General features: G+C 44.2%; 2 long non-coding RNA genes across 4 annotated transcripts; both read right to left on the bottom strand.

Moving 5' to 3' along the window:
- Positions 1-907: 907 nt before the first annotated feature.
- On the bottom strand, positions 908-6224 carry LOC129386891 (uncharacterized). Of its 2 annotated transcripts, none has more exons than XR_008614200.2 (3): positions 5940-6224; positions 5603-5825; positions 908-1104 (listed from the first exon to the last, which is right to left on the bottom strand). It is a non-coding gene; the product is annotated as an uncharacterized lncRNA (long non-coding RNA). The 2 variants fall into 2 exon arrangements; XR_008614201.2 differs by having other exon boundaries at positions 5603-5794; positions 5940-6223.
- Positions 6225-6238: 14 nt separating this feature from the next.
- LOC129386892 (uncharacterized) lies at positions 6239-18411 on the bottom strand. 2 transcript variants are annotated; one of them, XR_008614203.2, is made up of 4 exons: positions 14074-18411; positions 12389-12463; positions 7540-7656; positions 6239-6356 (listed from the first exon to the last, which is right to left on the bottom strand). It is a non-coding gene; the product is annotated as an uncharacterized lncRNA (long non-coding RNA). The 2 variants fall into 2 exon arrangements; XR_008614202.2 differs by having other exon boundaries at positions 7540-7647; positions 14074-18409.
- Between the last annotated feature and the right edge of the window lie 6530 nt (positions 18412-24941).

Here is a 24941-nt window from a genome sequence, read left to right on the forward strand (position 1 = left end):
TGCTGGGATGCTGGACTCTGAAGCGTAGCCATTGAAGTAGCACACACAAATCATCCGTGGTAACCGAAGGTTCGTTGGAAAGGAGGCTCGAAAGCGCGCGCATACTGTGAACAACGCAGACGCTTTCGCGCCAGATTTCAAACAACTTGTAATTGTAAGGCAATGCACGTCCGCTATTTTATTCGTAACGTGTTCCCCATACTATCATCCACTGAATGAGTTCCAATTTACGCATTTCGCATTTTTTCAGTAATAACATTAGTAAGGTAGCATAATTGTACTTCGGCTAGCTATAACTTTTTATTTATTTAGCGTCCTGTTGACACATGAATGCTAACCGTTATAAGAAACGTTGACGCACTGGAGTTTAGTGAGCGCGACGTTGTTTTTACGCAATTATTGTTGCAGAGCGAAAGCCAATAGAAATAATTTGGAGAACGCCTAAGCTTCGCGTTTAATATTGGAATGCGAGAGCATTCAAAGATCCCGGACTGCTTTTCACGCTTCCAGGCAACTGCAGCTTATGCAACCTAATGTTCCTCAGGAAACGCTGGCGGGGAATGCTATGTACGCAGGTGAGCTTTCTAGTAGAAACGCGGCCTCTTGCGTCGGCTGAAATTGGAGGTAGCTCACAGACGCGCCAAAAGAGTTGCATTATTTTCAGGTTTCCTTTATTGTTTCCTACTTTTAATAATTAGGTCTGAAAAAATTTAACATAACGGCCATGCGCTGTTGGTGTTCTGTTTGATGACATTTGTTTTTGGAATGTCATTCTCAAAATTGAGAGGAACAACTTTGCCAAGAATTTAAGGCAAGGTGCGAGCAACTTCAACTCATGCACTGCTGCGGCAATATAACCCGCATATACCGTATGTCATGCAGCAAGGTGTCGCATGACATAACCTGAACGTATACGGGAAATTTCGCACACATCACGCCAACGCCAACACCAAGGCCGATGGCCCATAACGCTATGGCTTTACTACTAGGATGCAATAAGTCACGTCTTCAATGTGCTTACCTTGCTAGTCTGGCTACTATAGTCGGTCACCATGCTGCCACCCACGCTGGTCGCGGTTACGATGCACGAAAGGCCAGCATCGCCTTTGCTTGACAATGGTTCCCGAAACGACCAGGGCGATCCCGTACCATTCGTTCACAGCACCGTTGAAACAGAAAAAGAAACAAAGAAAAAGACACCGCAAGCATATGTCAGAAGCACGGTGATAGAGGCGGGGACGCGAAGCCTTGCAGTTCTATTGTGGGCACCCTGAAACGCCACCACAGTCTATTGAAAATTGAAGTTTATCAGCACAGACAGGCAGAGATCGAGAAGTCGACCAAAGCATAAGACAACAGCCCGTTATGTGCACACAGCCCTGTTATAACTTCTCTAAAAAGCTGCAATTGGATTAACATATCGCCACCTCTACAAAAAAGCATATACTGACTCTCCCTTAGGCGAAGAATACACTAAATTACAAAAATTGCTTCTCGCCGAAAAAAGAAAAAAGAAACTATAGCTCGTGTAAATGGCTGTACAGTCCTGTTCTAATTTCCCTAAAGAGCTGCGACTGGACGTACATATCGCTACTCCTGTTAATAAATACATCGCGACACTCATTTAGGCGAAGAATACACAAACCTTTGAGAATTATTTGTAGACCAAGAAGATAATAAAATAGTCCGTTAGAAGGTCCACACAGCCCATTAGAACTTCTCTAAAAAGCTGTAAATGGATTAAAATATCGCTACCAATACACATATAGTGACTCAACTAAGTGAAGAATACACTAATTTACAAAAGTTGCTTCTCGCGGCAAAAACAAAAACAGGTTATAGACCATTAAAACGGCGGCAGAATCCTGTTCTCACTTCCCTAAAATGCTGCAGCTGGACGCACATATCACTACCCCTGCTAATAAATATAGTTACACCCAGTTCGACTAAGAATACACAAAATTTCGAGAACTGTTTATAGACGAAAAACAAAACGATAGCCCACTATGATGCGCACACAGCCCTCTACTAACTTCTCTGAAAAGCTGTAAATTGATTAACATATCGCTACGTCTACCAATAAACGTGTACTGACTGACTCAGGCCAAGAATACACTTTTTAAAAAAAATTTTGTTCGCAGGAATAAAGTAACAAATTATAGCCCATATTAATGGCTGTACAGTCCTGTTCTCACTTCCTTAAAAAGCTACGACTGGACGCACATATCGCTACCCCTGTTAAGAAATATATATTGACACTCATTTAGGCGAAGAATACATGGAATTTTGAGTATTTTTGTGGACCAAAATTATAAGAGAAAAGCCCGTTATAATGTCCACACAGTCCACTTATAAGTTATCTGAAAAGCTGTAATTGGATTACCATATGGCTACTTCTACCAAAAAACATACTGATTCTCATTTAAACGAAGAATATACGAATCTAATAAAATTGCTTTTCGCAGGAAAGAAAAACAAATTACAGCCCATTAGGTTGACTTTAGAATCCAGTTCTCACTTCCCTAAAAGGCTGCACAACTGTCCGCACGCATATATCGCTACCCCTGCTAATGTATATATATATATATATATATATAGTTTCACTCAGTTAGGCGAAGAATACACCAAATTACAAGACCTATTTGCAGATCAAGAACATAAGACAGTCGCACATTATAATGTGCATACAGCCCTCTTATAACTTCTCTGAAAAGTTGTAAATGGACTAATATATCACTGCCTCTATCAATACACATATACTCACCATCACTTAAGTGAATGATAAATTAATTTACAAAAATTGCCCTTCCCAGGGAAAAAATATTATAGCCCATTTCAATAGCTGTACAGTCCTGTTCCCACTTCCGTAAAAAGCTGCAACTGTCCGCATATATCGCTACCCCTCCAAAAATACATAGTTACACTCACTTAGGCGAAGAATACATCAAATTACGAGAAGTATTTGTAGACGAAAAATAAGACAATAGCACGTTTTAATGTGCACACAACCCTCTTATAACTTCTCTGAAAAGCTCTATATGGAGTCACACATCACTAGCCCTACAAATTAACATATACTGACTCTCAACGCAAGCGAATAATGCACTAAAGTATTACAAAAATTGCATTTCTCAGGGAAAAAAAGAAATTATAGGGCATTACCTTCCTGTAAAATTCTGTTCCCACTTCCCCAAAATACTGATACTGGGCGAACATATCGCTACCCCGGCTAGCAAGTACCTAGTGACAATAATTTAGGGGAAGAATATGCGAAGTTACGATAATTTTTTGTCCACCAAAAACATAAGACCATAGCCCGTTAGAATGGCCACACAGCCCTGTTATAACATCTCTACAAAGTTGTAAATTGAATAATATATCGCTACCTCCACCAATGCACTTATCCTGACTCTCACTTAAGGGAAGTATAAACTAATTTACAAAAATTGCTTTTCGATGAAAAAACGAACAAATAATGGCCCATTAAAATGGTCTGTACAGTACTGCTCTAACTTCCCTAAAAAGCTGCGACTGTACGCACTAATCGCTGCCCCTGTTAAGAAATATATGGCGACACTCATTTAGGCGAAGAATACAGGGAATTCCGAGTATTCTTTGTAGACCCAAAACATAACACAATAGCACGTTATAATGTGCTCACAGCCCTCTTACAACTTCTCTGAAACGGTATAAATGGATTAACATATGGCGACCTCTACCAATAAACATATACTGACTCTCGCTTATGCGATGAATACACAAATTTACATTATTTAAAAAAATAATTGCTTTCCGTAAGAAAAAAAAATTATAGCCTATTAAATCGGCTGTACGGTCCTGTTCTCACTTCCCTAAAAAGCTGCAACTGAAGGCACATATCGCTACCCCTGGTAATAAATATAGACTGACCCTCATTTAGGCGAAGAGTACACGAAATTTCGAGAATTGTTTGTAGACCAGAGTTTTAATGACCACACAACCTTGTTATAACTTCTCTAAAAAGCTGTAAATGGATTAACACATCGCTACCTGTTCCAATAAACTTATACTGACTTTTTCTGGAGCGAAGAATACACTAATTTACAAAAAGTTATTTTCGCGGGAAAAAAGACTAATTATAGCACATTAACATGGTTCTACAGTCCTCTTCTCACTTCCCTAAAAAGCTGCAAATGGACGCAGATATCACTACCTCGGCAAATGCGCATATAGTGACCCTTATTTAGGTGGAGAATACAGGCATTTGCCAAATTTACTCCTCGCGGAAAAAGGAAACAAGAGCTCATTGGAATGTCTAAACATCCCTATTCTCACTTCTCTAATAATCAGCGACAGGAAGCACATATCACTACGTCTTTAAGTGTACCTATAGTCCAAATCACTTGGGTGAAAGATGCACAAATTTACAAATTTCTTTTGTCACGGAAAAAAATATGATATAGCCCAATAGAATATCCACACAGCCCTGCTCTCATTTTCCAAAAATCGGTGATTGCATGTGCGTAACCCTACCTATGGAAATGCACATATACTGGCGCTCGTTCAGGAGAATACACGAATTAACCAAATTTCCTTGTCCCGGAGAGAACATAAGCTCGTAGCTCGTTAGACTATAAGGACCGCTATGTTCTAACTTCCCTAAAAAGTTTTGACTGGACACACGTATCAGTACGTCGGCAAATCCGCATATAGTAACGTTTATTTATATATATAACAAAGGCATCTGCGAAATTATCGCGGACAAAAACAAAGCCCATCTTAATTTCTCAAGATCCATGTTATCACTTCTCAAATAAGATGCAACTGGAAGCACATATAAAGAACTATTTAATTGTACCTATAGTCAAAATCATTTGGGCGAAGGTCACTACAATTTACGAAATTTTTTTGTAATGGAACAAAACATAACATAGTCCAATAGAATATCCACACAGCCCTGCTCTCACTTTTCTAAAAAGCGGTGACTGCACGCTCATAATCCGAGACAGCAGAAGGTGCGTTGCCCTCGGTGACCGTCTACACAATTCTGCCGAAGAGCCCTTTCTCAAGATGGCAACTGCCTCGAATATGTTCTGAATTCACAGGGTTACAATTCTATCCTACTTCTCTGTGCACACACCTTCGTCAGCATTTCATCGACAAGCATCCCACATCGCCTTCGTCCTGGTTACATCGCTACGCAGATGTGCCACACAGTGCGTCCACCCGATTTGGTGTTTGTATTTCGGAATAGCATCTGAACTGTGTTGATAACAAGTCCAGTAATTGTCGGAGGTGAAGCTTTTGCATAAACACTGCATACATTTACTCTTTGTGTAGGCTGATTTCAAACTACTGTGCGCACCGCCGTTCATTGTATAGCGTTTACTAAAGGGCTTCTCTTCAAATAAGCAACCAACAAAGCGAGGTACAAGCTATTTCTACATGACATCAAATTCAAGAACGCGTTAAACATAACAGGCAGCTGTACTACATTTGTCTAACGCAAGACACGCCTACTTCACGAGCACGAAAGACGAAGCGGTTACAGTAAAAAGCGCGGCTGCTACACCAAGTTATTTGAACGTAATGAAATCAAAACAGTCGCAAGGATTGTGCTGACCTCATCTGCTGCTCGGATAACAATACACCAGGGCGCACGAGGACAGGTGATCACCAGGTTTGCAGGGTGCGTAGCAAGACACCAGGCCCCTTATGGTGGCCACCAAGTTGATACTGCCGAACTTGAACTGGCCGCGAGCTCCAGAGGGCCGGCAGCAAAATACAGGTACGCAAGAACATCTGGCCACCAGGACTGCAGGCAGGGCAAGTCACCTCTAGAACCACTGACCACCAGGTCCCCAGTGCGGGAAGCAAGACGCCAGAATACCTTAAGAGCTGGCAACAACGTCCACAGCACCAATAGCAATACACCAGGCCTCAGGAGAACAGGTGCTCACCAGGTCTGCAGGGTGCGTAGCAAGACACCAGGCCCCATATGGTGGCCACCTGGTTGACAGGGCCGGACTTGAACTGGGCACGAGCTCCAGAGGGCCGGCAGCAAAATACAGGTACGCAAGAATGTCTGGCCACCAGGACTGCAGGCAGGGCAAGTCAGCTCTAGAACCGCTGACCACCAGGTCCCCAGTGCGGGAAGCAAGACGCCAGAATACTTTAAGAGCCGGCAACAACGTCCACAGCACGAATAGCAATACACCGGGCCTCAGGAGAACAGGTGCTCACCAGGTCTGCAGGTGGGTGGCAAGACATCAAGCCGCTTGAACTGGTCACCAGGTCCCCAGGGCCGGCAGCAAGATACAAGTGCGTAAGAACTGCTGGCCACCAGTACCGCAGGTTAGGACCAAGACACCGAGAAGCTAGAACCACCCATTCAGCCTAGTTGGCGTGAAATAGGTTCATTGATGAGCGGCGGCACTCACTGATGAAACTCATCAACACAAGTTGGCCTGAAGGTTAATAGCGAGCCCTGTCCCCTCAGTACAGCAGCCCGAAGTTACACTTAAGCCTCAGAATATCCGTTGACCAAAATTAGCGTGAAAGAGGTCAAATGCGCAATAACAAACCAATAGACAAATAAACGTACCGTAAAGAGGGTGAAGCTTCCGAAGAAGGCTAAACGCAGTAATTGGAACTCACAAACTTACGACACTAGACTGCACAGAACTTTGCATAATATCCTTATAGGCTTTGCGTTTGGTCGTAATCTTCGAAAATGCTCTCACTGCTGGAAGTGCAGGCTCAATAACTTCTTATTTGGTAACCGAAAAGAATTCTAGGCCCAGCCTAGTCATGTCTTTCTAATTCTTTTCGTTTGAAAATGTCCGGCTTCAATTATATAATGGCCTATGGCAAGCACGGCTAGCAGCTTTTCGTCGAATAGGCCTCCATGCCCTTCAATTAGAATGAAGCATGAAAAACCGTAATGTGTGCTTCCTTTTTGTAGCAGCTATAAATTATCGCGTATATTAACGAAACCCCTACGGCCATATACGGGACGCCAAAGTGGGTAGCTGCGGACAAATTTTCACCAGCGACTATATGGCAAGAAAGCGAAGTACGTCAAGGCAGATTTCAGTGCTTTGATTTTGGAGTGAAAAGTGTAGCCATCGAAGGAGCGCACATGATTCATCTGTAATGACCGAAAATTCGTGTGAAAGCAGCCTCGAATGCGCACGCATATTGTTTAAGACGCAGATGCATTCGCGGTATTTTTATATTATCTCCAATTGTGAGGCGACGCACGTCCGCCATTTTATTCGTAACGTGTTCCTTGTGCGATCCTTCACTGGATATGCTCCAAGTAACCCATGTTGCATTTTTGTCAGGTAGCATAATTGACATTAGTCAGGCAATATATTTGTGGTTACGCTAATTATATATTTTTATTTATAATAGCGTCTTCTTGACACTTGATTGTTAAGCGTTATAAGAAACGTTGACGTGCTCGAGTTTAGTGAACGTGGTATTCACACAATTTTCTTTGCAGAGAGAAAGGCTATGGAAATACTGAGATGTAAGTCACGCCTTCAATGCGCTCACCTTGCTGGTACGACTAGTATAGTCAGGCACTGTACTTCTTCCCACGCAGACCCTGATCCTCAAAAGCCCAGCACCGCCTTTGCTTTACAGATGGGTTCCCAACACGATCTGGCCGATCTCGTACCGTTCGTTCACGAAACAGAAAAAGAAAAAACACCGCATGCATATGTCAGAAGCACAGCGACAGAGCCGGAGACACGAAGCCTTGATAATTCTATTCTGAACACTGTCAAAGGCCGCCATGATCTATCGCAAATTGCAATTTATCAACAGTCTTGAACACTCCAAGACGTACAACTCGTTACGACATCCGTCGCCTTTTTTGCGGAAGAGAAATACATCGACGTTTATATTGGCGTTTCCCTCGCGTAGGATTGTGTCAGGTGCAATATATTAAATGAACACGGACAACCAGCCTCGCTTATGCCCGTTATTGTCAACATGGCTTTATCTTTCTGTTGCCGTCGTTTTGCAAAAGTAATCGGGCATCTGGGGCGATCACTAACGGAGATCATTTCACGTTCACGAGATCTCGCGAGACTCGGCCCCGGACTTAATAAAATATACGGCCAATAGGGCTCTTCACACTGCGCGAGAGAGAGCTTGACATAACGCCACAAACGCTCTCGGTGGTATAAAAAAAAGAACGAAAACAGGCGAACGCATGCGAAGCACGCAAATACAGCACAACCTTCCGACAAATTAATCAGTGGAAACGTCGAAGTTATATACTTTCTTATCTAAGCTAAAGAGAAGAAAGCAACAAAGCGCAACACTTGGGTTTGTGCACAAGGGCATAGGCTATGATTCAAAAATTCTTGACGCGACACAACAGCCGAAGCCATGCGCTGCTAATGCATGACAAACCTACCCGCCATAGTATTTTACCTGAATTATGTCTCTCACTGTATTTGCTTGTTATCAAAGGAACACGCAAGTTTCTTTTAACGTTAGGCGGTGGCTGTATGCCTGGAAGCTCGACGCCAACAGCGTGTTGTTCTGGTATCTGGCTTATGCTTATTCAACCTTTGCTTCACGCAGCGTCCAGATTTGCCTACGTGATGTCTGATGACTGACCGATTGACGAATGTCAGAGTTCAACTTACCCATGCCACGCAAGCGCTGCGGGGCTTGCGTTGAATTTCGCTAGAAGGATTAGTTGTTGGTTATAAACCTACCCACAGCTTATTGGTGGCGCAATTATAACATTTACATCATTGCGTTTCGAATCCTTTCTTTCTATTATGGGATTTAGTAAGTAACGTAAAGTGCAACTTGCATTCTATGACTGAGCCGAAAGAGTATATGAGTGAGGTTCACGAATATGCATAACATTTAGGCAATCTTTCCTAGCGTAGCTAAGGTGACTGACTGATCACGGCAAGCAAACATACGAGCAAATAAAAACCGGTTAAATCGCATATGGTAAGCATTACGAAATAATCACCAGCAGCTTACTGCTATCCTTATACATTGGCATCCAAAAGTGCACAATCACTGTATTTTACGGGTGTCAATGTATGTAGCAGACAGTTGGGGATTAACAAATAACCTTCAGGAGAAGAACGGAAGGAGTAACGTTCCGAGACACAAAGACCGCGATGTCGACTAGAGAGCAAACAGGGGTAGCCGATATTCGAGTTGACGTTAAGAGGAAAAGATGGAGCTGCGCTGTGCAATGCATAGATCAGATAAGGGTAGATGCAATAGAGTTACAAAATGGGCGCCAAGCGAAGCGAAGCTCAGTCGAGGACGGCATAGAATTGGGTGTTGTGATAAATTGACAAACTTGGCAGTTATCAGGTGGAATCAGCTGGCGCGAGTCAAGGGTTATGGAAATCGCCGGGAGAGGACAGAAGTAGGTTGATGGCGATGACTGTAGGCCGGTCGCCTTTGTCGTGAGCGAGCAGAACCAGAATCAGAATCGGAATTCATTGTTAGAAGTTGGCTCACATTACAAGTATTTGGTATACAGGAGGAGGTCCCAAAGTCAAAGACTGTATCGGGACCTCCTGTACAAGAACAGTTATGATAGCTGACATTTCAAAGCAACAGTAGCATATAATAGGGTAGTATACAAGCAACAGGAAATGAACGTTAACAGAGCAAAATACAGGATTACAAATAATAACAAGGTTTAGCTTATCTCATGGTAGTAAGAAGAATTGTATGGGAAGAAAATACCGGTAGTTTATCTACAAGAACAAAAACAAACAAAAAGAAAGAAAAAAAAGCAATAAAAATGGACAAAGAATGGTTACGTGGCATTAGTTACGCTATTGCATAAGGAGCTGTGGTATCCCCGAACGGATGACATGGGATTAATTTTCCATTCTTCAAACAGTTTGTAAGAAGATGGCGCTTTTTTCTTGCGTGCTTTGTTTGTATTCGTCCGTTGATGCATATTTGCATATCAGTATGTTACTACCAACGAGTCCAAGTGCTAACGTTTTCACCAACGGCCTTAAAGTCACGGGACCATAACAACATTTCGAGTAATACCAGAACCCAGCATTGCATGACATCAATATATTTGTCGTAGATGCTGTAAACAGCTCAAATGCAGAGATCCTTCCTTCCTTGTTTAAAAAATTAAATTATGGGGTTTTACGTGCCAAAACTACTTTCTGATTATGAGGCACGCCGTAGTGGAGGACTCCGGAAATTTCGACCACCTGGGGTTCTTTAACGTGCACCTAAATCTAAGTACATGGGTGTTTTCGCATTTTGCCCCCATCGAAATGCGGCCGCCGTGGCCGGGATGACCTCGTGCTCAGCAGCCCAACTCCTTCCTTGTTTCATTATCCCAAATAGTGAAAGGCACATTTGCACTCGTACTTTATGCACCTGATTCACTTCTACGCGTTCGGCTGTCTTACTGACGCGACTGCTGTCGCTTGGCTTCATTCATCGTAAGAAGGAATCAAGAATTAAGTAGGATATAACGTGGTTTCTGGAGTAGTAAGCCGAAAAACATAAATAATGCTTGCGCTGCTTATCAACAGATGGTGTTGCCCAAAACGGTACAGCATATGCGTAAATGACTTCCGAATAACCAACAGGGAATAAGACAAGCAATTAAGCACAATATTTGAATGCATGGTACAGAGTAAAATTCTGCTTGCTGCCCTGCCGCACTGTTGCATAACCCGCAATGTACCAGTTGGCCCAATTTGTCAGTTCCTAATGCCTGTCGAATGCCACATGAAGGCAAAATTATGATGATCCTAAGCACGCGCGGTAATATATATCACGCGAAGCTAAAGTGAAACGCATCAACAAATCCTATGCAACTAGCGCCTATGCACGCAATTCTGTTTACACACATATTGTGTAACAAGCGTAAGACAGCTGACATAAGGAAGTATAATATGGATAGAATTGAACATGCTCTCAGGAACGGAGGAAGCCTAAAAGCAGTGAAGAAGAAACTAGGAATTGGCAAGAATCTATATATTACTGGATTTAATGGTCGAATCTAATTTAGGGAGATGAGAAGCACAATCTGGTGGTTATCTGGTTTATTCGCCCAACAGTTTCGGTCGGTGCAGCTAAATATGTAATTTCCTGATTTCATCACCCCGTCAAATTTTCTACCATCCTCGCCTGTTCTTCTCTTCCCTGCACCCAATCTGCAACTCTAATGGTCCACCGGTTATCTGTCCTACGCATTACTTGGCCTTCCCAGCACCCTTTCTTTCTCTTGATGTGAGCTAGAATATCGGCTATCCCCGTTTGCTTTGGGATCCCCACCGCTCTCTCGTGTCTCTTACGCCATGCCCTCCTCCTCCGCTAACCTCCTCGCACTCTCTTCGCTATCCTCGTCTTTCATCTCCCGCTGCGGTCCGCGTTCGCTTTCATCCTTCGCTGTGTTCTTTCGCTGGGTTCGAGGGACAACGCCAACGCTTTCCGTAGGAACGGGCACCTAATAGCTGCGCCCTAAAAAGGCGCGAGTAGAAACACACCGTCATACAATACACTGGGGTCACTAATGCAGCATCGTCAAGGGAAAAGCGAAGTTTCTCATTTTGACCATCTGCGTTGACAACGCCGAAGAAATTCGTTCCCGTAATGATAATTTCACTCTTGAGAAAGTCAGGGACGTGAGCGTGTATCCACCACAGGCAGAGCATATATATAGCCCTCAGTGACCGCCCATTCAAAGCTGCCCAACCACGCTTTCTCACGATTACAAATTCGCCAGCTATGACCCGAATACATGCGATTACATGCGCGTCCTACTTCTCTGTGAGCAAACCTGTCTACAGCATTCGTCCCTCGACAAGAATCACGCATCGCATTCGTCCTCGTGACATCCCCACACGGACGTCTCACACTGTGCATCCACCTGATTTGGTGTTTTCATTTAGGTATACCTTCTGAACGGTGTAGAGCACAAGTGTACGAGTTTAACGCTGTGCATAAACACTGCTTAATTATACTCGTTGCATGGTATGAAATCAAACGATTGTGCGCATCGCCGTTAGTTCTGCAGCAGTTATTATACATCTTCGCTTAATATAAATTAAAACAAGTGCATTGGATCAACATTCTTCTCCACTTATGCTGGCACTACAGAAACGATAGAAACAAGCTGAAACGTCAGCGAATCGAAACCTGCCTGCAGTATTTCTTGATTACTGATTACTGATTCTTGAGTGTTCAAATTCACGAACGTGCTGAACATAACAGGCTACTGTGCTACATTTGCCTAACGGCACATACGTCAACTTCACTAGCACGAAATATAAAGCGATTACATCAAAAAGCACCGAATGCCACTTTGCCTGGCTCCTAAACCAAAAGTTCATTGAGCTTAATTCAAAACAGTCGCGAGGACTGTGCTCACCTCGTCTGCTAGGAAGCCGAAGTTGGTCCGTCTGTCCGCCTCCGCGTTGTTTGAACCAAGAGCGATGGCGGTGGCCTATACAAACGAGTAGCGATTATCGATCCAGCCATTTAGTTCTGTCTTTAAAAAATGAAAGTGCCTTGAGTTGCGTTCGGACGTTATAGGCTGAAGCGATTCACGAAAGCAGGTGAACACTCTGTCCCGCAACCACTGAACCATCAATGAAAAAATGTGAGCTAACGCGAAAGCAACCCGCGATATCGATTCAAGCTGCACCGTCCCTTATTGCAGCGAAGATAATCTTTAAATACGAACAAATGGCCGAAATCAAACAGCGCGAAAAGAACGAAGTTACCACAGACGCTAATTTTGCATATGTTAACCAATAACTCTGCCTACTTGTCTTTTTCATATAGAAATTGGTAGATAAACATTTTACCACCTACGATTTCTTAAGGAATATTTCTGATCGGCAGCCGAGGATATCACAAATGCTGGCAACCCGGTCAGCATAGTGGACATCGAGATACCAAGTCGGTAGATTAGCTGATCACCAGATCCACAGCACATGGAAGTGGGGCAAATGGGGGGGGGGGGGGGGGGTAAAAAAAACACCAGGCTGCGAGAAAAGCTGCCCACGAGATCCACAGGGCAGGCTGCACACACCATCGCGATAGAAGGCCTGGCCATCAATTCCGCAGGGCGGGCAACAGGACACCGGGCCGCTTGAACAACCCAGTAACCCAAGTTGGCGTGGCATAGGTTGATTGAAATGACATGCATACCCAGCGACACATACCGATCTACCAAAGTATTGGCCGATTATATTGATTGAAGAGCAGTACGTACGCTATGGCCCATTAAAAAACATTTTTGCGCTTTTACGTGCCAAAACCATTATAGGGTTATGAGGAACGCCATAGCGGGGGATCGCGAAATAACTTTGACCAAGGGTACTTTAACGTGCACTAAAGGCAGAGCACACGAGCGATCTTGCTTTTGCCTCCAGTCGAAGTGCAGTCGAAGTGCGGCCACCGCGGCCGGGATTTCTATACCGCGCTTTCGGGTTTAGAAGCGAAACGCCAAATCCAATACGTCACCACGGCGGGTAGTGGCCCATAAGCAGTGACCAAATTTAGTCTAAAAGTGGTTCACAAGGGGGCAGAACATACACACTGACCGACAATGGCGTGACAGAAGTTCACTCAGGAGCGGCATATATACCACCAAATAACCAGTCACCCAAGTTTGTCTGCAGGTTGGTTTTGAACCTTCTTCCTTGGCAATGCAGCCCGATGTTCTACCCATTAGACCATGGAATACGCGGTGACCTAAGTTGGCGTCGGAAAGGTTCGATACGAATGACCAAACAAGCCAATAGACAAGCAAACGTACAACAAGCTGAATGAAGTTCAGAAGGAATGGTAACTATATGAAAGTACAACTGCGAGTGTGCGCGGCCATCAACTACGATACGTTCGTGTTTACCTGTGCGCGTGATAACTTGCTTGTTAATTTAGTTTGTAAGCGAATATTTACAGCCATTGAAGTCACTAACAAAACGACTAACCTTACCTCGTACAGTTTAGAGTGCGTCAAATCATTTTACAGGCAGAGCAAACCTTGGCAGAGCGAAATGCAATGGAAAGATTTCGACACACAAGTCACGTCTTCGACGCGCTCACCTTGCTGGCTTGGCTGGAATAGTAGGCCACCGTGCTGCCTCCCATGCTTGATCCGGTGATGACGCACGAAAGGCCAGCATCGTCTTTGCCCCGACAGATGCGTGCACGGCACGAACATGTCGATCTCGTGCCGTTCGTTCCCGGCAGGAATGAAAAATAAAAGACATCGCATGCGCATGTGAGCACCACGGTGAAAGGGAAGAGGACACGAAACCTTTAACTATTCCGCACATCATCAGATGGCGATCTTAGCGCAAAGCGAGAAACGCTTTCGGCCGTACACACACATACTGTCACAGAGCTGGTGTGATCGCCTACGAAAGAGATCGCCCTAGTTGTTCGCGACCCACAGGCCGTCCGCGCATCAATAACAGTTATTCCATTTTTTTATTATTCATGTAACTTAAAGGCTCATTTATAGGCATTACACAGGGGTTTGAAAAAACGTCATGAATTAACAATATACATAGCAGCGCTACTAATACAAGACACCAGATTACATATACGAAATTGAGATATACAAATAAAAGATTGAAATATAAAGTAAAACTAAAGGTCCTCAAAACACTATTACGTGCCAGTATGCATCCAGTACTCCAGTTCATTAACAAAAGCATCGTGATTGTCCTCGGAAGCAATTTCAGCTGGCAGTTTGTGTCAATGGTATATGGCAAGGAATAGCGGTGACTGCTGCATAAGCTTAGTACGGACGACCTTTGGCTGTACCTTAAAAGGGTGATCTAATCGGGGAAAGACGCGAATGGTCGGTTTGATACGGGCTTCTGTGAATGCCGAGGGATTATAATATAGTCGGCAAAAGTGACGTAGTAGTGTAACAAGGCTTTTTTGGAGGATGCATAAGTTTAGATATTATTTAACTTCGCTAGGCTGTAGTAACGAGAATATTTTTTCGTGGTAAATCCAGCAGCCTCATTCTATAACGATTATAGCGTGTTGGCAAGGTATTCTTGATGCCGATTCCAAATGATAGCGGGATATTCCAGTTGCTGTCTAACGAAAGTAACGTGTCATAAAATTTAGTTGCTTGGTTTCCGGAGTACAAGTGGCACCTGAAAAAAATAACCGATGGTTCTGGACGCTTTGCTACCTATGTAATCAATGTGCTGGTGCCACGTCAAGTTTAAAAAAATGTGAATGCCTAGAAATTTTACTGCGGACACATTTTCAATGGCGACCTTACTAATAGAGTAAAAGCAAGTTTGGGGGACAGTGGTCTTGATAATTGTCATGGCTTTTGTTTTAGAGGTGTTTATGGCCATCTGCCATTTTTCGCACCACTTAACGAGTTCATCAAAATCTGACTGCTGGGAATTAGTATCATCAAGATTAATCTTTCGGTAAATAACACTGTTTTCAGCAAATAACCTGGCAGTGGAAGTAAGTTTATTGCTTATGTCAATGTAAATACCGAACGGGGCAGGCCTAAGCACCGTCCCCTGAAGCACACTGTATTTTGCAGATTTCAGTGCGGAGCAAGATTCATTTGCAGAAACCAACTGCTGTCGGTTACCTAGAATATTAACAATCCAGTTCATCCCGTTCCTGCTTACGCGAAGGTTGTCCATTTTCATTATAAGATCATGAGTCACCTTGTCAAACGCTTTTTCAACGTCGATGAATACGTCTATTCTAATTAAACTGCGTACAGTGTCATAAATCTTGGCCGTCAGGTCAAATAACTGACCACCAGAAATGTCCACGCAAGAACCCATGCAAGATTGATAAAAAGAAGAAAGTTCTGCCGATGCAAGCACTTCAATATTGCATTAGAAATTAGGTGTTCAAGTATTTTCAGGGTATGCTAGTTATAGAATAGGCCAGTGATTTATGAAGGAAAAATGGTCTCCAGATGTAAATACAACTACGACACAAGCAATTTTCCCTGCATCAGACGTGGAACCTGTGTAAATAGACCTCTGAAATAATGCACTAAAAATTCGGGCTAATGTTGCTATAGTGAGCTTGAGCAGTTTGGGGCAGATACCACCAGAGCCAGGACTTGAATTATTTTGCAAACGGTCAGTTGCTTGTTCTATTACTTCTTGCGTAACCAGAAAGTCGTCCATGGTGGCACTTACAGAACCCGTATGTGCACTTGAGGGGATTGGAATTTCGTCATTAACGCTGAGCAAAACTATGGATTCAATTATGTAGCCACCTGTGGGAGAAAAAGAATTTCGCCATTATTTTAAGACTAGCTGTAGAGGACTTAGGGTTGGTTACTTTGCGGTATCTTTCCAGTTCTTTCCAAGTGGCCTACATATTTATTTTCCACTTCACCTACATAGTCCCATATAGAGCAACGCTAGCAGAAATGCGAAGTTACGGGCTTTGATGTTTTCTAGCAAGGTATTAATGGGCTGATGGGCCATAAATGATGGACAGCAAAACAAGAAAACAGGCGCATGCAAGCGAAGCCCACGCAGATATACCAACTCCAAACAAACGAATCATTCTGGGAAAGGCGAAAGTCAATACTGTCTCATCACAGCTAAAAACTAAAAAGAAAAAATGAAGCACAAAATTTTAGGTTGTGCAAAATGGCTCAGGCCATCCACTCCATGATACCACAATTCCTCAAGTGAGACAAAAACCAATGTCATGTGATGCTAACACACAAGAACCCAACATAAGTTTTTACCTCCATTATCTCTCTCGCCGTAATTGACTCCTCTAAATATCCAAGGTTTTGATTTCCTTCGATTTTATGTGACAACCGTATGTCTGCCAGTTGAACACTACTTGCATATTCTCCTGACAATTGACTTACGCTCTTTCAACATTTGCTTAACATGGCGTGCAATTTTCCCAACGTAATGTCTGCCGACTTTGTGACGAATTTCATTTCATCTCATTTATTATACCCCTCATGGCCAAGGACATTACAGAGGGCGAGTGGTAAATACCCAAAGAATGAAGAAGACAAGTACAGTTGGTTGTATGAGTGTTTAAATGGCCCCTGTATTAAAATTAGCTAAGGCTTCACGGAACTGTTCCTAATTAGGAAGGCCTACAAGTTAAGTGGGAAGATGGTTCCAGTCAGGTGAGGTTCGCGGCAGGAATGATTGTAAGAAACTTTGAACTTCTTTAGAAAATTGCGCCATGCTTGTATGATTCACTTGTATTAGTCCAATTATGCATTGTCAGTATTATCTTGCACACCAGTAACAACGAGCACTAGTAGCATGTTTTTTCATCATGTTTTATGTTTACGAAAAGGTAAGTACAAGTACATACCAAGTACAACGAGTCAAACATTCAGTAGGATAGCGTGGCGTCTGGAGTAGCAAAGCGAAGAACAGACTGAATGCTTGCACTACTTATCAGCTGGTGATTTTGATATAAAAGACGCAGCCTATATATAAACTTAAGAACAACCACGGCTTATGAAAAGTACTAAAGTACAAAATGTCAATGGCCGGTATTGTTCGGAGTAGAATTTTGTTTTCGGTGTGGTCGCGCTGTTCTACAACCGGCAGTGTCTCAGTTGGCCCGCATTTGCGCTTAAATATGTGTAATGCCTGTCACATGGAAACAAGGTCGTGCAGATCCTAAGCATATCTTGGAATTTATGCGACGCGAAGCTGAGGTGAAGACGAAATGAAGCGCGCCGTCAATTGCCACGCACACAGCGACGATGAGTGGAAATGTGTTTTATTTTCCTACTGTGGAGCGTCTAATTCCACACAAGGTTTATGTTATTCCACCACAAAGGCCACAACTTCAGTCTCATGGATTTCTCATACTTCCGCGCCTGTCTTGTGTGTTCCTTCTTTGTCCCTTGTTTTTGTGCGGTTACATGATGCATTCCAATATCGACCACCAACTAGCCCGCCTATCCCTGTTAAACCAGTTCACAGCCTGTGCCGAAATTCACACTAGCCTCCGACATCTACGCAGCAATGTCGCGAGGACATGGGAAACATTCGACGCTGGCCGATGCAAAAATGGCTACGACAGGTGCATGCACAGACGTATACCACACGTTTAGATGCATTTAGGATTATGTACCTCTGGTGTCACAGTGGCATGCAACCATTCTGCAGGATTGGCCAAGAATCGGCACACACCCAATGGAACATACCGAATGGCCGATTCAACAAAAATCAAGAGCCCTAAATGATCAATTGATTACAATTAAATTGAATGTACTAATTCATTAGGACTTCTGTGTATTTCAGGGATACTTATGGGCCGATATTTATCTTTTATTGCATAGAACAGAGTTGCCGATTGGCACTACTTTGCCGGTTTGCATACAAGGGTTATACAATCCCGTTATCTGGTACTTCAACGCTATACATATTATATATACACACACACAGTGAAGCAGACGCGCGTATGAAGCGGTTTATTGACGTTTCGGCCGGGGTCCGCCCTTCATCAGAATGATGATTCTGATGAAGGGCGATGAATTATATATATATATATATACTAGACCGACGCAATAGCTACACTAATTCATGGAGGGTCGGCGAAGAAAGCTTCGCTGTATGCTATACACAACATGTGGATTGCGCATCTCAAACAACCTGCTCCTCCTCCAACGTCCACGGTGTTTACGTGATGGCTACGCTATCCTCCCCACAGCACGGGCCTGCAGGCCTGCCTGCCTATCTCGCGCCTGAAGGGGAAGAAGCTGCTCGCCGCGTTTCTAGACGACTCAACATATTCGCGTGAGGCGAATAATTTGTCCGGCCATGTGCGCGGCTGTTTGCGCGCGTGTGACATAGAGACAGGGAGCGAAATACAAAAATGAGAAGGCAACAAAGGCACATCGACGATCGCACACCGCCGCAACCGCGGTGACGATTGCGACCAATCTTGAACAACAGTGACGGCGATGTCAAAACCACTACAATGGTTTGACGAAGACGGCACAATGGCTATGACGATGATGATGAACGGAAACGACGATGGCATAGCGAAAATGACATGTGGCGATGTAGCAGGAAGAAATAAGGAAGCTATCGAGGGCGATCGTTTCTGTATGCGAATAGAATAAACGAACCAACGAACAAATGATTGGAAGAGCGAACTAATGAACGAGTGACTTCACTAATGAACAACTGAACAGAACCAACGAACAAATGATTGGACTAGCTAACTACTGAACGATTGACTTAACTATTGAACAACTGAACGAGCGATCCAACGAAGGAACAAAGAAACGAACCAAGAAGTCTTTGTTGCCTAGTCCAACTACCGATCATCGACCACGTACCATCATCGATCCACGAAAAGTGGCCAGAGGAAAAAAAAAACAAGCCTATTCTCTTAAAAGTTGCAACCATAAACATTCTAGAGGGCGCGTGCTGCAGTTCATTTCTGCCACAACAATTAAGCAGACATGTCACCGACGACGTAGTCATCATGACGACGTCATGCCAACTTCGTTGTCGTAATATTATTATTATTATTATTATTGGTTGCTAAGAGAATGTAGCACCAATCCCTGGGGTCTGCAATAAAGTCCTATAGAATGACAAGAAACGCTAAAAGAGACTTCCCGAAAGCTAGAAAGTGAAGTGAACGTAAGACAGGAGGTACATATCGCACACGGAGAAAATATTAAATCGTAAACAAAGCAAGCAGGTATGACCAGAAACAAACATTTTATGCGGCACAATCGTCTCGCTAATAACGCAGCATGGGCGACGTAAGCTCGATCGCTCCAAATTTTAACCTAATGCCTTGACGAACGTCGAATTCCATACGCATAATATCGCGCGCTTCAAAGGTACTTACTCACGGATATAAGCAAGTAGGTGCCACAGCAAAGAGTATAGGTTGGTCCACTGTTGGCAGGGGCAGGCGAGCACATGGATCATGCTCCGCGGAGCGTCGTGTACAGGAAGCGGCGAAAACGCAGCGCATGCGCGAAACGGCACATGCCGCACGTCGTCTTTTGTCGAACCACTCCTTCGATTTGCAAGCGCACGGCGTTGGTCCTCACATCAGCTCGCATCTTGAGCCGCAGTTGCGATGAGCGCGATTCGAAAGGAAAAAAAGTTGCGCTTGACCTGCCCGCTATCAGGATGCTAAGGGCACCGAAACGATCGAGCTTTCAGAACACATTATTAAACACACTTGGCGACGTCATTAGAACACACCTGGCGACATCAAGACCCGCTTTTCTACCGGAAGCTTCGCGTTCAGACGTTATCGCGTGACAACCCGAAAGACGCGATCCTCCCGCGGATGAAGCGTGGCGTATGACTCTGCTAAACGAGTTATACGGGAGTTTTGTTTTCGGCACCGTTGTGCACGGCATGTATCAGTAATGTCTGACTACATCGCTCAGTCTGTCGAGTTGCTCGAAGATGGGAAACGCCGTGTACAGCTGGCATTTTTTAATCAGAAACGTGAACATGATATATCGCCTAAAGCATTTTAAGATATCGCTCTTCCGAAATGCAAGCGAGGGATTGGTACTAGGAGACATAACCAAGCTGAGAACAATTCGCGGTAGCAGACGGCGAACGTTTCCGCCCGAGGAATGCTCGCTCGATACGCAGCATTAGCGACGTTATCTGGCCTGCCCGAAAATACTGTACGAGACTTAACTCTGCTGCTGCTTATTCGCATTCCCCACTACTCCAGTAGAAGTGAGTGTATACTTACGTGCTTTCTATCTCTCACGCGTCGCAGTACACGAAATAAAGTGTTTATCCGTTAAGTGGTGGGCTCTTGACGCGATTGCACGGCATTGCGACCGCGTGCGAGGAAAGCGAAGGGGTGTTTCGGTAGCAGACGAAGGGCTGCATGCACCGCCCGTGTTTGGCGCATGGTTTTCGCCGCTTCCTGTAGAAGGCGCTGCGCGGAACATGAGCAACGCGCTCGTGTGCTCCCTCCAAAAGTACACCTGCCTGTACAGTCGCGATCTATTTGAGCGTGAACACGGGAGCGTGGCTTTCTGTACTACGAGCGCAGTTATACGGAGTCTCAAAATATTCGTGCGCATGCGCGAGGAGGTTAGCTTCCCTTGAAGCGCATCAAGTCATTGAGCGCTCGCGTGTCTGTTAGCTGTTTTTTTTTTTCTCGGTGATGACCGCATTATGACTAACCAAAATTGGGATGCTTCCAGTTAAGACGGTGGATTACTAATTCTTAGCGTTACCTGAATTGCCAGGAAATCGTTACCCAGTTTTTCTTATCTCTGAGGTTCTTTTATTCACACAATGCAGAAAGGAAGCAATGGAACACAGACATCGAAACATTTATTTTGCGCACATTTCAATAAACGTTGAAAAACTGGGGAGCAGCGACTGCTGTAATTTGAAACTATTCGCTTCTTGATTTTCCTTAGCATTTTGTCATATCTCCTTTCTCAGCAACAACTGCTGCCGTTCCAGACGGTATTGAAGAGTGCAGGGCAGGCACAAAGTTAATTGCTCTAAGATGCTTCCACTCTTGGCAAACAGCTACCCACAGCTCGTCCGCAGGCGCCGAATAACTTCGCAGATGTTCTCGTCAGCGTCCTTGGCCGGCCATGAGAGCGGATCGGCTCTACGTGTTTCTAGGTGCTGTTTCAGAACCTTCGCGGTGTGCACCAGCGCATGGTCATGTTGGGGCACAAAATCAGCATCGGGGAAAGCGGTGTGGGCGTAAGTACAGTAGCGCTGCGACGTAAGAGCGCCCTCGATGTGGTGTGGAGGCCCGAGACCGTGCCTTGAACATCGTGCGCCACACGTTCACGCAGCTGCGTCGACTCGTGGCGACTCCCTGCACATTTGTTGGCTCGTGACTGCATGGAAATGATAAATTTAGTCCTTCGCACAAAGTAAACACCGGTCGGAAAAAGAAGTCTTACCTTGTCCCTCTCGCTCGCTAGACTCGCACGCGTTGGTTTGACGCGTTCAAAGAGTCGACTCCTCCGAGAAGGTAACTCGACCCCAGTCATCCGAAATCCACGAGGCGCGCGCATCGGCGAATTCCAGTCGTGACGCTTTGTTCGAAGCATGTGATTATGGGCTTTTCTGCAGCCAGGGAACTTCGCTGTCCAGCACACCTGAGACATCGCCGTATGGTAACAATGGAAGAGTCGACATCCAGCAGCTCCCACGCTCTTCCGCCGCGGAGTGAAACGGGTTATATCCACGACTGCATCTCTACCGTAAGTGCGTCCTTTTAGTCCATCGTTGCACTTGGTCGACGCCAATTTGGGGACTTGCGATTTGCTTGGATCCTGTGGGCAGTCTTAAGGGCCTCTGCACTAGAGCACCGATGGGGCGCTGAGAATATCCCTTGAGCGAGAGTGTGACTAAGTCCCATCTCTCTTCTTCAGGAACACGAGCCGTGCAGAGATCGACAGCTGCTCTGATCAATGTGGAAATATGAACGTACTATATACATATACCAGAGAAAAAAAAAACATTTCTGGATCCGGGCAAATATATACAGCGAAGTAGACGCGCGTATGAATTGATCTACTAAGGTTTCGGCCGGGGTCCCGCCTTCATCAGACTACAATACATGGCATAGGCACAGTTTATATACATGTGCATATCAACGAGATGAAGATATGTTTACATTAAAACCGATCAAAATGCGTGAAGAGAATTCGTGTCAATCGTTCTGACGGACAGTTGATACATATCTAAACAGATAGCGTTTGCAAACACGTCATTTCAAGATACGCACAAAATATAAAATTCGAAAGAATTATCAAGTGACAGCAAAAAAACGTCACCGAATAGGCGCCATGTTACCAATCAAGAACAAATGAAAACAAAAGCAAAAAATGGTCACGCGCTAGTAAAAGCGCAAAATAGTGTCATACTGGTAAAAAAAGAAGAGATACGAGGGAAGGTGTGACGGGCTATGTAAGCAGGCAACTCAATTTCCCAACACTTTCATTCAAACCAGGCGCAACGGTATTAAACTCATACATAAGGATTCACGGGCTTCTCTATCATAATTTGAACGAAATCTCGATTCAAGCAACGTGACTTTCATCTTTTTAAATGAGTGGTCAGGGAGATGTACGAGTTTTGACATGGGTAGGTTGGCCAACGTATTAGCGTGAGATTTGTGATTATTAAAGCGCAATCTAAGAGGCCGTTCTGTTTGTCCAATAGACTGTTTCTTGCACAGTTTACATTCAAGCATATATTAAGTTTTTAGTATCACAGTTGAAATCGCCTTTGATATTTAAATGAAAGAAGCCGTACTGATTACCTGTACTGGTACTGTAGGGGCATATATTACATCGCGATTTTCGGCAAGGATGGTTTCCGATGGCGTTAGGGCAGTCAGTTAGATGATGACCATAGTATATTTCGAATATTTCTAGCTCTGCGGTGTAATACTTTAGGCGGTTCAACGAAGATGTCTTTGAGGCGTTCACTTTGAATTAGGATATTTTGGTGCTTCTTTAGTACATCTGAAACACGAGGGACTGACGCAGAATGGGCTAGGACAAGATTTTTTGGGGGTTAGGGAGTCCGTTTCTTCGCAGTGGACAGAAGCGTCCTACGGTCACGCATGTGTGCGCGTTTTAGTGCGTCGTCAATTAGTTGTGGATAATATTCTTTGACTAAAGCGTTCTTAAGGGCTGCACAATTTTTTTAGAACCCGGATTGTTCAGATTCTTTTGAAACGTAAGACCTGAGTGTAAGGAATACTAGTCTTGCAACGTTTAACGTGGTTACTATTGAAGTGCAAATATTGATATCGGTCTGTCGGTTTTTTTGTACAGGGCAGTTGATAGTTTATCATTTAGCACTGAAACACTGACATCAAGTTAATAGCAGATGCAGAATACAGGTGAGCAAACGGTATGGATGGATGGGCATTGTTAAAATCAGAAATGAAGTAAAGCATCTCCTGTTCACCATGTGACCGAATCATAAAAACATCGTCGATGTAACGCTTGTAATACAAATGTTTTAGCGTCCGTGTTAGCAAAAATTTATTTTCTAGCTCACCCATAAATACACTGGCGTAGTTGGGGCCGATCCGCGTACCCATTGACGTGACTGACATTAATTTGGACATATTGTTGACCTTGAATATCAGAATTGATTAGTTCCTCGGGTAATGCTGCTTCGTAAGAATTGACGACGGCCCTGATACCATCTGCATGCGGAATGTTGGTGTACCAGGATGCTAAATCAAGCATGACCAAAAGAGAGCTTTGAGGAATATTGAGATCGATAATATCTGACAGAAAAGTGCTAGTATCCCTTACGTAAGACGGAAATGTAGCTGGGGTTTTACTAATGAGACAATCTACGTAGCTGGACAAATTTTCTCTGACTGTACCTATACCGGAAAGGATGGGACGACCGAGGTAGCTTATCTTATGCATATTAGGTAAAAGGTATAAGCGACCGGCAACAGGATTTAGTGGAATGAGAGAATAGATTTCGTTGTCAGGCACATTTTTATTTTTGACGAGAGCATGCAGCGTGCTTTTGATCAGAGGTTTGTATTGGTTAGTGGGGCCATGACCGAGGCGTTCATAAAACGTCGCATCTGCTAGTTGTCTGTGTGCCTCTGCGGTATAATCGGACTTGTTCATTATGACAACGGCACCACCTTTGTCAGCAGGCTTAATGACGATGTCTTTGCGAGAGGACAAGGTATTTAGTGCTTTCATTTCGCTGGCGGACAAGTTACGGCGGAAGGGCGCTTGTTTTTGATACAATTGCAGAACGGCTCGCTGCACTGCTTTGATATACATATCCAAGCATCTATCGCGTTGTCAAGGAGGGACCCAGTGCTTGCCAGAAGGACACGAGTTTTTCGAATAGCTCGAATTGGGCCGGTCATGGAAGTATTCGCGTAGGCGCAGGTTACGGGGGAAATTATCCAAATCTTTCGACAGTTGAAATTCACTGGGT

This window comes from Dermacentor andersoni, chromosome 11, assembly GCF_023375885.2.
Source record: "Dermacentor andersoni chromosome 11, qqDerAnde1_hic_scaffold, whole genome shotgun sequence".
Classification (NCBI taxonomy): domain Eukaryota; kingdom Metazoa; phylum Arthropoda; class Arachnida; order Ixodida; family Ixodidae; genus Dermacentor; species Dermacentor andersoni.